This window comes from Hemiscyllium ocellatum, chromosome 22 (assembly GCF_020745735.1).
Source record: "Hemiscyllium ocellatum isolate sHemOce1 chromosome 22, sHemOce1.pat.X.cur, whole genome shotgun sequence".
NCBI classification, from domain to species: Eukaryota; Metazoa; Chordata; class Chondrichthyes; order Orectolobiformes; family Hemiscylliidae; genus Hemiscyllium; species Hemiscyllium ocellatum.
Window position 1 is genome coordinate 12,766,984 of NC_083422.1, and position 12,733 is coordinate 12,779,716.

The 12,733-nt window shown below is 44.7% G+C and overlaps 1 protein-coding gene across 1 annotated transcript in view; it reads left to right on the forward strand.

Annotated features, from left to right (window-relative positions):
- Positions 1-12,733, forward strand: part of pcdh15b (protocadherin-related 15b) — a 642,771-nt gene that overhangs the window by 551,130 nt on the left and 78,908 nt on the right. The window lies entirely within an intron of this gene.

A 12,733-nucleotide genomic window follows, 5' to 3' on the forward strand; every position in this document is an offset into this window, starting at 1 on the left:
CAACCAAATCTTTGCCAATGGCATGGAGTTTGCACTCCTAGTCCATCCTCAAGTGTCACATTAGGTGCTTAATTCATTCCAACTTGCAATGTTCTCTTGTCCACTGATAATCCGGTCCATCTTGATTGAAATGCCCTCCTGACATTGTTCCCTCTCCTGCTGGTCTTGAGCCCCAGCCCATCATGTTACTGAGCTATTAGGTCTATTCTGAACTAAAAGAAAGGCTGGAGCATGAAATGCTATTGTATATTCAACATGCTGTCAAATGCAGTGTTAATACAACAGAAGGAGAAAGTGAGGACTGCAGATGCTGGAGATCAGAGCTGGAAAATGTGTTGCTGGAAAAGTACAGCAGGGCAGGCAGCATCCAAGGAGCAGGAGAATTGATGTTTCGGGCATAAGCCCTTCTTCAGGAATGAGGAGAGTGTGCCAAGCAGGCTAAGATAAAAGGTATGGAGGATGGACTTGGGGGAGGAGCGTTGGGAATGCGATAGGTGGAAGGAGGTTAAGGTGAGGGTGATAGGCTGGAGAGGGGGTGGGGGTGGAGAGGTCGGGAAGAAGATTGCAGGTCAAGAAGGCGGTGCTGAGTCCGAGGGTTGGGACTGAGATAAGGTGGGGGGAGGGGAAATGAGGAAGCTGGAGAAATCTGCATTCATCCCTTGTGGTTGGAGAGTTCCTAGGCAGAAGATGAGGCGCTCTTCCTCCAGGCGCCATTGTCTGGCGATGGAGGAGGCCAAGGACCTGCATGTACTTGGCGGAGTGGGAGGGGGAGTTAAAGTGTTCAGCCACGGGCGGTTGGGTTGGTTGGTGCGGGAGTCCCAGAGGTGTTCTCTGAAACATTCCGCAAATAGGCGGCTTGTCTCCCCAGTGTAGAGGAGGCCACATCGGGTGCATCGGATGCAGTAAATGATGTGTGTGGAATTTGTGATGGATATGGAAGGCTCCCTTGGGGCCTTGGAGGGAAGTGAGGCGGGAGGTGTGGTCGCAAGTTTTATATTTCTTGTGGTTGCAGGGAAAGGTGTCGGGAGTGGAGGTTGGGTTGGTGGGGGATGTGGACCTGACGAGGGAGTTGCAGAGGGAGTGGTCTTTCTGGAACACTGATAGGGGAGGGGAGGGAAATATATCCTTGGGGATGGGGTCTGTTTGTGGGTGGCGGAAATGATGAAGGATGATACAATGTATCTGGAGGTTGGTGGGATGGTAGGTGAGGAACAGTGGGGTTCTGTCCTGGTGGCGATTGGAGGGGCGGGGTTCAAGGGTGGAGGAGCGGGAAGTGGAGAAGATGTGGTGGAGAGCATTGTCAACCACGTCTGAGGGGAAATTGCGGTCTTTGAAGAAAGAGGCCATCTGGGTTGTTCGGTATAGGAATTGGTCCTCCTGGGAGCAGATACGGCAGAGTTGAAGGAATTGGGAATATGGGATGGCGTTTTTACAGGGAGCAGGATGGGAGGAGTTGTAATCTAGGTAGCTGTAGGAGTCGGTCGGTTTATAGTAAATGTCTGTGTTGCGTCGGTCACCCGAGATAAAATGGAGAGGTCTAGAAGGGGAGCGAGGAATCTGAGACGGTCCAGGTAAATTTGAGGTCGGGTGGAAGCTGTTCGTAAAGTGGATGAACTGTTCAACCTCCTCGTGGGGGCACGAGGGTAAGAGGGGTGGACAGGTTGAGGCGGTTAATGTCGCGGCGGTAGTCTATGCCCCCATGCCTAACTCCGCCCCCACACCTCTCTCCACCGCACGCCCAACTAGCCCTCATGCCCAACTCCACCCACACACCTAACCCTGCCCCCACTCCCAGCTCCAGCCCCACACCAGCTCCTACCTCCCAGCCCTGTCATGTTTTCACCATCCCTCCGGTCCTCCCCCTCTCTGAGGATGAAAGATCAGTCCTCAGCAGAGGCCACACCTTCATCCCCCTACGCTCCCGGATTAACGAGTTCAACACGTGGTGAGACATCGAACAATTCTTCTGCCACCTTCGCCTCCGCGCCTATTTCTTCAGCCAGGATTCTCACCCACCCTCTGACGACCCCTTCTCCCGCCTCCAACACACCTCATCCACCTGGACGCCCCGTGCTGGCCTCTTACCCATCCTCGATCACTTCATAGCCAACTGCTACCGCGACATTAACCGCCTCAACCTATCCACCCCTCTTACCCACTTACCCTTACAACATGCAGCCCTCCACTCCCTCCGCTCCGACCCCAACCTCACTATCAAACCGGCAGACAAGGGAGGCGCAGTGGTAGTTTGGCGCACCGATCTTTACATTGCTGAGGCTAAACGGCAGCTCGCGGACACCTCCTCCTATTCCCCCCCCTTGACCATGACCCCAACTCCCACCGCCAAACCATCATCTTCCAAATCATCCATAACTCATCACCTCAGTGGATCTCCCATCCACCGTCTCCAACCTCATAGTCCCACAACCCCAAACTGCCCGTTTCTGCCTCCTGCCCAAAATCCACAAACCTGACTGCCCCAGCTGACCCATCGGACCCATTGTCTCAGCCTGCTCCTGCCCCACCGAACTCATCTCTGCATACCTCGACACGGTCCTGTCCCCCTTAGTCCAAGAACTCCCCACCTACATTAGGGACACCACCCACGCCCTCCACCTCCTCCATGATTTTCGCTTCCCCAGCCTCCAACGCTCTATCTTCACCATGGACATCCAGTCCCTATACATCTCCATCCCCCATCACGAAGACCTCAAAGCCCTCCGCTTCTTCCTTTCCCGCCGACCCAACCAGTGCCCTTCCACTGACACCCTCCTTCGACTGACTGAACTGGTCCTCACTCTGAACAACTTCTCTTTCCAATCCTCCCACTTCCTCCAAACCAAAGGGCCCCAGCTATGCCTGCCTCTTCGTCAGATATGTGGAACAGTCCATCTTCCGCAGCTACACTGGCACCATCCCCCACCTTTTCCTCTGCTACATCAATGACTGTATCAGCGCTATACCTCGTGCTCCCACGAGGAGGTTGAACAGTTCGTCCACTTTACTAACACCTTCCACCTCCACATCAAATTTACCTGGACCGTCTCAGACTCCTCGCTCCCCTTCCTAAACCTCTCCATTTTTATCTCGGGTGACCGACTCAACACAGACATTTACTATAAACCGACCGAGTCCCACAGCTGCCTAGATTACACCATCTCCCACCCTGCTCTCTGTAAAAACACCATCCCTTATTCCCAATTCCTTCGACTCTGCCGCATCTGTTCCCAGGGGGACCAATTCCAGTACCAAACAACCCAGATGGCCTCCATCTTCAAAGACCACAATTTCCCCTCAGACGTGGTTGATGATGCTCTCCACTACATCTCCTCTACTTCCCACTCCTCCGCCCTTGAACCCCACCCCTCCACCAGGACAGGACCCCATTGGTCCTCACCTACCATCCCACCAATCTTCAGATACATCGTATCATTCTTCGTCATTTCTGCCACCTCCAAACAGACCCCACCACCAAGGATATATTTCCCTCCCCTCCCTATCAGTGTTCTGGACAGACCACTCCCTCTGCGATTCCCTCGTCAGGTCCACATCCCCACCAACCCAACTTCTACTCCCGGCACCTTTCCCTGCAACCGCAAGAAATGTAAAACTTGCGACCACACCTCCCCCCTCACTTCCCTCCAAGGCCCCTAGGGAGCCTTCCATATCCATCACAAATTCCACACACATCATTTACTGCATCCGATACACCCGATGTGGCCTCCTATACATTGGGGAGACAAGCCGTCTACTTGCTGAACGTTTCAGAGAACACCTCTGGGACACTCGCACCAACCAACCCAACCGCCCCATGGCTGAACACTTTAACTCCCCCTCCCACTCCGCCAAGTACATGCAGGTCCTTGGCCTCCTCCATCACCAGACCATGGCAACACGACGCCTGGAGGAAGAGCGCTTCATCTTCCGCCTAGGAGCCCTCCAACCACATGGGATGAATGCAGATTTCTCCAGCTTCCTCATTTCCCCTCCCCCCACCTTATCTCAGTCCCAACCCTCAGACTCAGCACCACCTTCTTGACCTGCCATCATCTTCCCAACCTCTCCACCCCCACCCCCTCTCCGGTCTATCATCCTCACCTTAACCTCCTTCCACCTATCGCATTCCCAACGCCCCTCCCCCAAGTCCCTCCTCCCTCCCTTTTATCTTAGCCTGCTTGGCACACTCTCCTCATTCCTGAAGAAGGGCTTATGCCCAAAACGCCGATTCTCCTGCTTCTTGGATGCTGCCTGTCCTGCTACGCTTTCATACAATAGAATCCAATTTGAGGAATAGTTCTTGAAGATCAGCAATATGTTGTGGATGTATTTAAAGTTATGGCTAATGTCTGCCAGATTCTTTCATGCTGATGCCTTGTCACTGTTCCAGCTCCAACACCCTCCACATCCGCAAATCTCCCATTATCAGAAAAATCTCAACATCCCAGTATCTTGAAGCGTGGTGCACAGCCCAGTCTTGAATGGGGCCAGAATACAATTTTGTAACCCTCATGATTTAGACTTCCCCTTCAATACATCCAACACCTTCCTCCACCCCATTCCAGAGATTGGATTTTCTCAGGGTCATTCTGATAGCACCTGGTATGGATGGGAATTCAAAATCACAGTCTGGGTGGTTCTGCTGGGATTCTTGACAGATCTGAATTTTCAAATAGCCAATTGAATTGTTAGAGGGGTAAGGAAAAGGAAGGGGTTATAGGATGTTTAGTTACCACCAGTTAATAACCCCTGAAGCTTTTCTACTTAAAGAACTTATTAAGGGGCTCATCCTTTCTCCACCAGGAAAGGCTTGTACTTACTTATACACAAATCTAACTCCAAAGTTCCAGTCCAAATACCAATAGATCCTAACAATCAGTTTCTTAGAACCTTCAGATTCCAACTTTTCCAACTCAGTTCCAGATCCCATGGACACTCTTTTGCCGTGCTCTCAACTTCAGCCTTAATAATACCACAGCAGCTCAAATACCACCAAAGACACTCATCCCCATCTAGAACAGCAACCCACATGAGCTACACCCATCCATCATCTGAAATATTTGGTGCCCCCCACCACTGGTGTTCAAAGGCGCAATGTCTGACATCTATGAGATACAAAGCAGCAATACGCTAGGCCTCGTTCAATAGCATGTTCCAAAATGGCAAACTTTGCCATCTGGAAGGATAAGGACAGCAGGCACATGGGAGCATCACGACATGCATGTTCCCCTCCACAGCACACCAAACCCTGATTCAGCAATATGGCACTGTTGTTTGATTGTCACTAATCTAAATCCTTCTTAATAACACCACAAATGTATTAATTGCATTGCAGGGGTTCTTTCAGATGACTCACCATGTTCTCAAGGGCAATTACAAATGCACAACAAGTACCTTGTCAGTAATGCTCACATCCCATGAATGAATTTGAAAAAAGTTACAAGAACTATTGAATGGCTTGTGATTTTATTGAGTGAAGTTTTATTTTAAATAACTGCACGATAATGGAAATTAATGAGTTAATATCATGCTAGCATTTAGATAACAATATTCAATTTAGTTCCTCAGATATTACTTTAGCATAATTAAAACTGCAAGCTGTTCAATTGATATAATCTACAACTGTATCAAACCTGTTACTGTGGATGGTGGTCTGCAGCCAAATACTGGTTCAACCTAAAATAAATTATGGTTCTCCAAGGGTGCACGAGGACATGGAAGAACTCACGACAATGCAGTGCCAGAGTGTTAAATAAAGGCAAGCTTACTGTGCAGAGCCTAAAATTTATGGACCCTACAACTGACTGAAGCCAAAAAACTAGAAGAAAAACAAAATACACTAAAATCTTTCACCTGAATGAATACAAACAATCATCTATCCAAAATCCATTAATTTAAACCAAATTCGCTTTTGCCGAGATATGAAAGTAAAACAATTGAGTCAACTTAAATATAGTCAAAAATTTCAAGGCATCTGGTGTTGTGAAATGATTAGGTCCCTCTCTCAACAATGAAATCCTGAAACAGCAGGTCTGCTTATGTGAGATAAGATGGCCTAATTAACTCTAGTAGGCGTAAATCGCTATCCATCTCATACACGTCACTGGGTTCTGCCTTTTAATCTTCTGCCTCCTGTAATGTCTAAATAAATCAAAGAGTTTTAATTTCTAACACTGAGTAGGAATTGCATTGTGTGCAACAATAGTTGATATTTACTGCTGACCTATAATGATGGTATTTTTGCATTCCACCTGATAATCACCACCAGTGCTAAATTATGCTATTCATAGGAACAACACAGAAATGCATTTTTCAATTCAACAGCTAAAACTAAGTGGTTAACCTTTACTAATGAGCCTGGCTGAATTTCCAAAAGTCACAACTCATCCAAAATAATGTACAAATCATGGTCTGCTAGGGTGCTATGCTTGAGGGAAAAGACAGCATTAAATGTTTTTGAAAAGTTTGTCAAACAAGGACAAAGCATTTTAACAAAGATCTTTCCACTTTATCTAGAAGACATGAATAGTGGATGAAAATATATCTTTACTCCCTTAGTGGCTCAATGAGTCACTGATTCATATGCTCTGCCCAAGTATGAATGGGGGATGGGGGCACGCAGTTGGAGTCAGGGTTTTGAATGAGAATGAATAAAGCTCCCCAGCAGCCTCATCTTGATCAATACACATTCATTACAAAATGAAAGTTTCTGCCATATTCAGTCAGGCTTCTGTGAAGGTGTCCAGTGTGCACACATCTCGATGTCAATGTGAGATCAACTAAGTGTGAGATTAGACCCAGAAGGTCAGTCCCTTTCTGTCTAGTTATTCTCCATGAGGACTAGTGGGCAGCTAAGGAGCTCTTCCTTTTGCAATGAAAATAAATCATTTGTGAAAGCTTTATAGTGTAGTCTGTCATTAGACATTGCCCTAAACTCTGCTTGACTGCCACCTTTTACAAGAGAATAAATGTATAATTAACTATTATACTCTTTCACCACCCCCCTCCTTGACAGTCATTGAATGCAGATTTGACCTCCATATTACATCCATGAAAAATCTTGTTGGAATGTAGCTGCTCAGAAATGTATTGCCTTTGATACATCACTAATGCTGTTCTTGTCAGTAGCTTCATACAAATCCCTGAGGCGCGCCATCTTCAACATTGTGTAAATTATGTTAAACCAAACCAATGGACCATCTAAACTCTGTGCAGACCCAAGTGGGTAATCCAAGCAGCATATGGATTCTCTCCAGTCCCAGACTACATTCAACACTGTGTTTTGCAATTCAAATAAATTCCTTTTAAAAAGTAATGTAGTCACCGACTGATAACATTGAAAACAACTCAGTGAAAGTATACTGTCTGGAAGCTTCACCAATAAGTTGAGCAAAAGTAAATTACTTTGACGCTGGATATCTGAAATAATTATAGAAAATTCTGAACATTCTCAGCAAGTCGGTTAGCAGTGTAAAGGTAGAAACAGAGTCAGCTTTGCAACCTGATGGCACATCATCAGTTCTGATATAAACATGAGCTTCTTTTCTCTTTCCATAGCTGCTTCCTGGTCTGCTGAGTGTTCCCAACATTTTGTACCAATACTTGGTCAGCAATGTTCAGCATGATTTGTGACGCCTCGGATATTGAAGTAGTCCATGTTCAAGTGCAACAAGATCTGGGCAATATCCAGGCTTAGGCTAACAAGTGGCAAGTAACATTCACACCAAACAAATGCCAGGCTGTGACCATCTCGAATAAGACACAATTTAACCACTGTCTCTTGGCATTCACCAGTGTTCCCATCAATAATTCTCTCACCACCAACATTCTGGGGGTTACCATTGACCAGAAACTCAACTGGCCTCACTACATAGACACAGTGCTTACAAGAGCAGGTCAGAAGCTAGGAATACTACGGTGAGTAACTCACCTCCTGACTCCTCAAAGCCTGATCACCATCTCCAAGGCCTAAGTCAGGAGTGTGATGGAATACTCCCCACTTGCCTGGATGAGTAAAGCCCCAACAACACTTAAGAAGATTGATACCAAGCAGGATAAAGCAGCCTGCTTGATTGGCACCACATGCACAAGCATCCACTCCCTTCACCACCAATGCTCAGTAACAGCAGTATGGACTAGCGACAAGATGTACTGCAGAAATTCACCAAAGATCCTCAGACAGCACCTTCCAAAACTATGAACTCTTCCATCGAGAAGGTTAAGGACAGCAGATATATGGGAACCATCATCTTCAAGTTCCCCTCCAAGTCACTCACCATCCTGACTTGGAAATACATGGTCGTTCCTTCACTATCACTGGGCCAAAATCCTGAATTCCCTCTGTAATGGCATTGTGGGTCAACCCACAGTGGGTGCACCACAGCAGTTCAAGAAGGCCACCACTTTAACCACTTTGTCAAGGGTAACTTGGGATGGACAATAAATACTGGCCAACCAGTGTTGCCCACATCCCACAAAAAATGAAAACATTTTAAAAATATTCAGATTAGATTGTGTATGTGACTATCTGAATAAGGGGCTGCAAACCAACAGTGAATGCACCTAGAAAATGAGCCTACTTTCTTAACATAGCATGTGTTGAGCATGTCAGGAATGGCAACATTATAAATTTTAGATCAAGCTGATGACCAGTAACTAATGTATTTAAAGCCTGACATGAAATTTAGGTTTCTGAATAACTGAGTGCAGTTAGGAACAGAGAAGCATGTGTTGGCCATTCAGTCAAAAATCACATGACACCTGGTCATTGTCCAGGTTATTTTGAAAGCACAAGCTTTTGGAGCCCCGAGCTCCTTCCTCAGCCAGCTAGTGAGAGAGAATACAGAATTTATAAGTAACGATCAAAGGGTCATAAAGCCTATGTGAATGTATTGAACAAACCTAGGCAGCCATTCAGCTCATTCAGCCTGCTCTGACATTCAATTAAATCATGGCTGATTATCTACCTCAATGACTTGTTGGTGAGCTATTCCCAAACCCATATTCTTGAAGTCATTGTTTCCAGAAAGCCGTCATTGTCTTTCTGTCCATGCTCATAATTGTGCTTGAAGATCAGTGGTCCCTCTGAGTTGCACAGCCCACTCTGAGTTCCACATTTGGAGGAGGTCCCTGCACCAAAACCAAAATTAGAGTAGTATTGTTCCACACCCCACTCAGGGCAGAAAATTTGAAACATTCACCTTCTGAATGAAGAAGTCCCTTGTCATCCCAATCTTAATTGGCCTGATTTTTGCTGTTTGCTGGTTCTAGACTCACCAGCCAGAGGTAGCATCCTATTTACATCCACCCTCTTTAGACCAATAAAAATTTTGAACAAAAAGACTTTCATTCTTCAAAGTAAGGGGACCATTAATTGGCCAGTAAGAAGAAATAAGTTCTTGGTCAACTAAAGGAATTGATAAATCATGTACAGATAATATGACAAAAATTTTAAAAATTTAGATTAAGCAAATTAAGACATTAATTATAATAGCTAGCCTGTTGATTATTTACACACGTAAAAATAACAAGTAATATTATTTTAAAACTGAATAGTAGGATTTACCCAAATAGGTCAGCACTCATTAGACATTAAAATAATGCATCACAAAATTGTTAAGAAGTACAAAAGGGAGCAGGAACAAAAATAAATCATATTTAAAATAATTGTATATTTTGGCAGAAGAGAATAAATGGATAGTATAAAGCTACAATATGCAAATTCATCACGAAATATGAGAATGAGCCTTTAGTTTTTGTTTCTTGAAATAGAATTGATGAAATTACTTTTGCAAAGAACCCAGGCTGAGCTTTGAGCTTGGAGTTAAACTGAGCTCTCCGGTATGCTGTTGTTTTGAATAAAGCAAGCAAAGACAGTATCAGTTCTGTTTTTCTAAGCTGGATAACTTTGCAAGAGAATTCAAAATGTAGATATTTACTTTGAATATAATTTTCTGTCTTTATTTTATTGATTGATGCTCAGATATAGTTGGTAGCCAAGATTTTAATGCATGTATCTTTGCTGGGTTGGTTTCTGGTGTGGTAGCGCCCTCTTCTGGCTCAATTCAGGCAGAATTTGGGTTGTGTTTGCTTCATAGAAAACCATTGGCTGAGTTTGAATACAGTTGCCCCAAGCATATTAGATGTGAACGGGCCCCCATTTGGCCCATCCTCACTTGCAGGTAGGCAGAAACACATTAGGTCAGCAGCATGGATGAGCCAGCCAGAGGAATGGGCTGATGAGGCTAATGAATTGAGCCACTTAAGGGTCATTAACCTTGAGCCTGCTGGGATTTCAGGGTGACTCAGGGAATCCCCGAAATCCTCATGAGTTTCCTGTGCCTCCTGACGGCTGCCCGCAAACTATTGTCGTGTTTGATAGCCCAGAGGAGGTGCATGTTCCAAAGGCACCCATCAAGAGACCTGCTGTTGGGAAGGGAATGGGTCACCATCAGAGAGATAGCATACACCATTCCCCCCATCACACACACACACGCACACACACAGTGGTAGACAGCAGTGTAATGGTAATGTCCTTGGACTAGTCATACTACTGTTCTGGGAATGTGGGATTAAATCCCACCATGGAAATCAGTGAAATTTGAATGCAATAAAAATCTGAAATAAAAACCCAATGAGTGGCAACCTTGTAACTGCTGATTGTCAAAAAAAATCCATCTGATTTATTAATGCCCTTGAGGGAATAAAATCTGCCATCTCAACTTGGTGGGTCTCCCATACAACGTGTGGTTCATTCTTAACATCCACCTGGATAATTAGGGATGACAACAAATGCTGACCTAGTCGTAAGTGCCCACATCCCATGACCATTCTTTGAAAAATAAATTCCCTGCCCTTACATCCAAGCCCAACTATATCCTCCATCCCCATCGCAGGGGACCTGCTCACCCTCAATTGCCAATGACATCCTCCTGTGAAACCCAATCTGTGCCACTCACTGCTATCTATGGATGGGATCCCAAAATAGTCTCTATATTAACCAGCAGCAGAACTTAATCCTCCTGCGCAACCCTGATCAGCTGACAGCTTCCAGAGGATGGGATTTCTGCTCCAGGATTCAAAATCCTGGAAAAGGGCTCATCTTGGTTATTTCAATGCCTTACTGGCATTTTATGTAACCAGTTCTCCCAATTGCAATGACACAGGTTACATACAATTCTCCAACCAGGAACCTGCATCAGGAATCTGAAATTCCACTCATTTCTATACAGTTGTTGTCAAGACAGCTAAAGACAATAGAACCTTTTTTCGATAATTACTTATCTCCTTTGTGAAGTTAATTGAAGCAATTTATCCTGAAATGCATTATTCAGCATTTGCACTACCTCACGAACTTATCTTTCGCAGTGTCTTTCAGCAAGGAGTATTCAGACCTTCAGAACATCTTGTGAGCTGTCTGTTTTATTTTAAAGGGCAAAGGCAAAAGGAAAATTGTTTGGCTTTCAAATAAATATAAGTTGTATCCGGCACTAAAGGATGTCATAGTATTTGTGATGACTGCACTTTGGGCTTTAAGAGGCATTTTAGCTTTGTATGTTGCAAGTTGCAATTTTTTTCATGTAGCAAAAGCTATGAACGTTTACATATGTTTAAGCCTGGAAGACGTCAATGTTTGTGACGTATAGAATAATAATTTTATTGACCGTGCAATATGCTCACTTTGTCTCAATATATTATAGTTAATGATTTTCTTTCAATTACTATCGTGGACGATTCATCAGGATAACACTCAACAAACAAGATCTTTCCATTTTCCGCCTTATCAGTACCAATGAAGATACTGGACTGTCCAGCTATGCTGAATGCAGACATTTTATTTCCAGATTTTTATTTCCTGCAATGCCACAGATAGCATAATCCAATTCCAAACAAAGTCCTTATTTTTACAATTGTATTTCACATGTGACTATGTTTGTTTGGATCAATCACCTGTGTCATATTTGTTCTTGATGGGGCATCTGACCAACAGGCTCAAACTGCTAAAACCATCCTAAAGGGTAGATTGAAATAAACTGATACTCCTAGGCTGGGAATCAAGGATAGGTGTGGGGCAAGATCTTCAAATTAGAGCCTGACCATTTAATATTGAAATCAGAAAATAATTTTTCACACAAAGGGTTGTAGAAATGCCGAATTCTCCCTCATCCTGCACTGGAGCTCACAAAACTGCATTGTATTGAGATAACTTGAGTTATGGTAGATAAATGGAGCTCAGCTATGTCAGTCATAATATTGAATGATTTGGAGACGCCGGTGTTGGATTGGGGTTTACAAAGTTTAAAATCACACAACACCAGGTTATAGTCCAACAGGTTTAATTGGAAGCACACTAGCTTTCAGAGCGACGGTCCTTCATCCTATCACCTGATGAAGGAGCGTCGCTCCAAAAGCTAGTATTCTTCCAATTAAACCTGATGGACTATAACCTGGTGTTGTGTGATTTTTAACGTAATATTGAATGGCAGACAGGATTTCAGGACTAAAATACCTATTCCTGTATGGCTCTCATGACCTTTTACTCTTAAAATTTCATAGAGGAGTCACATGATTCCTACAGTGTGGAAAGAGGCAGTTCAGCCCATCGAGTCCACAGAAGTCTCTGAGGAACATCTCACCCAAACTCTACCATATCCCTGTAACCTAACATTTCCCATGGCTAATCCACCTAATCTGCACATCTTTGGACTGTGGGAGAAAATTGGAGCACCCCTTGGAA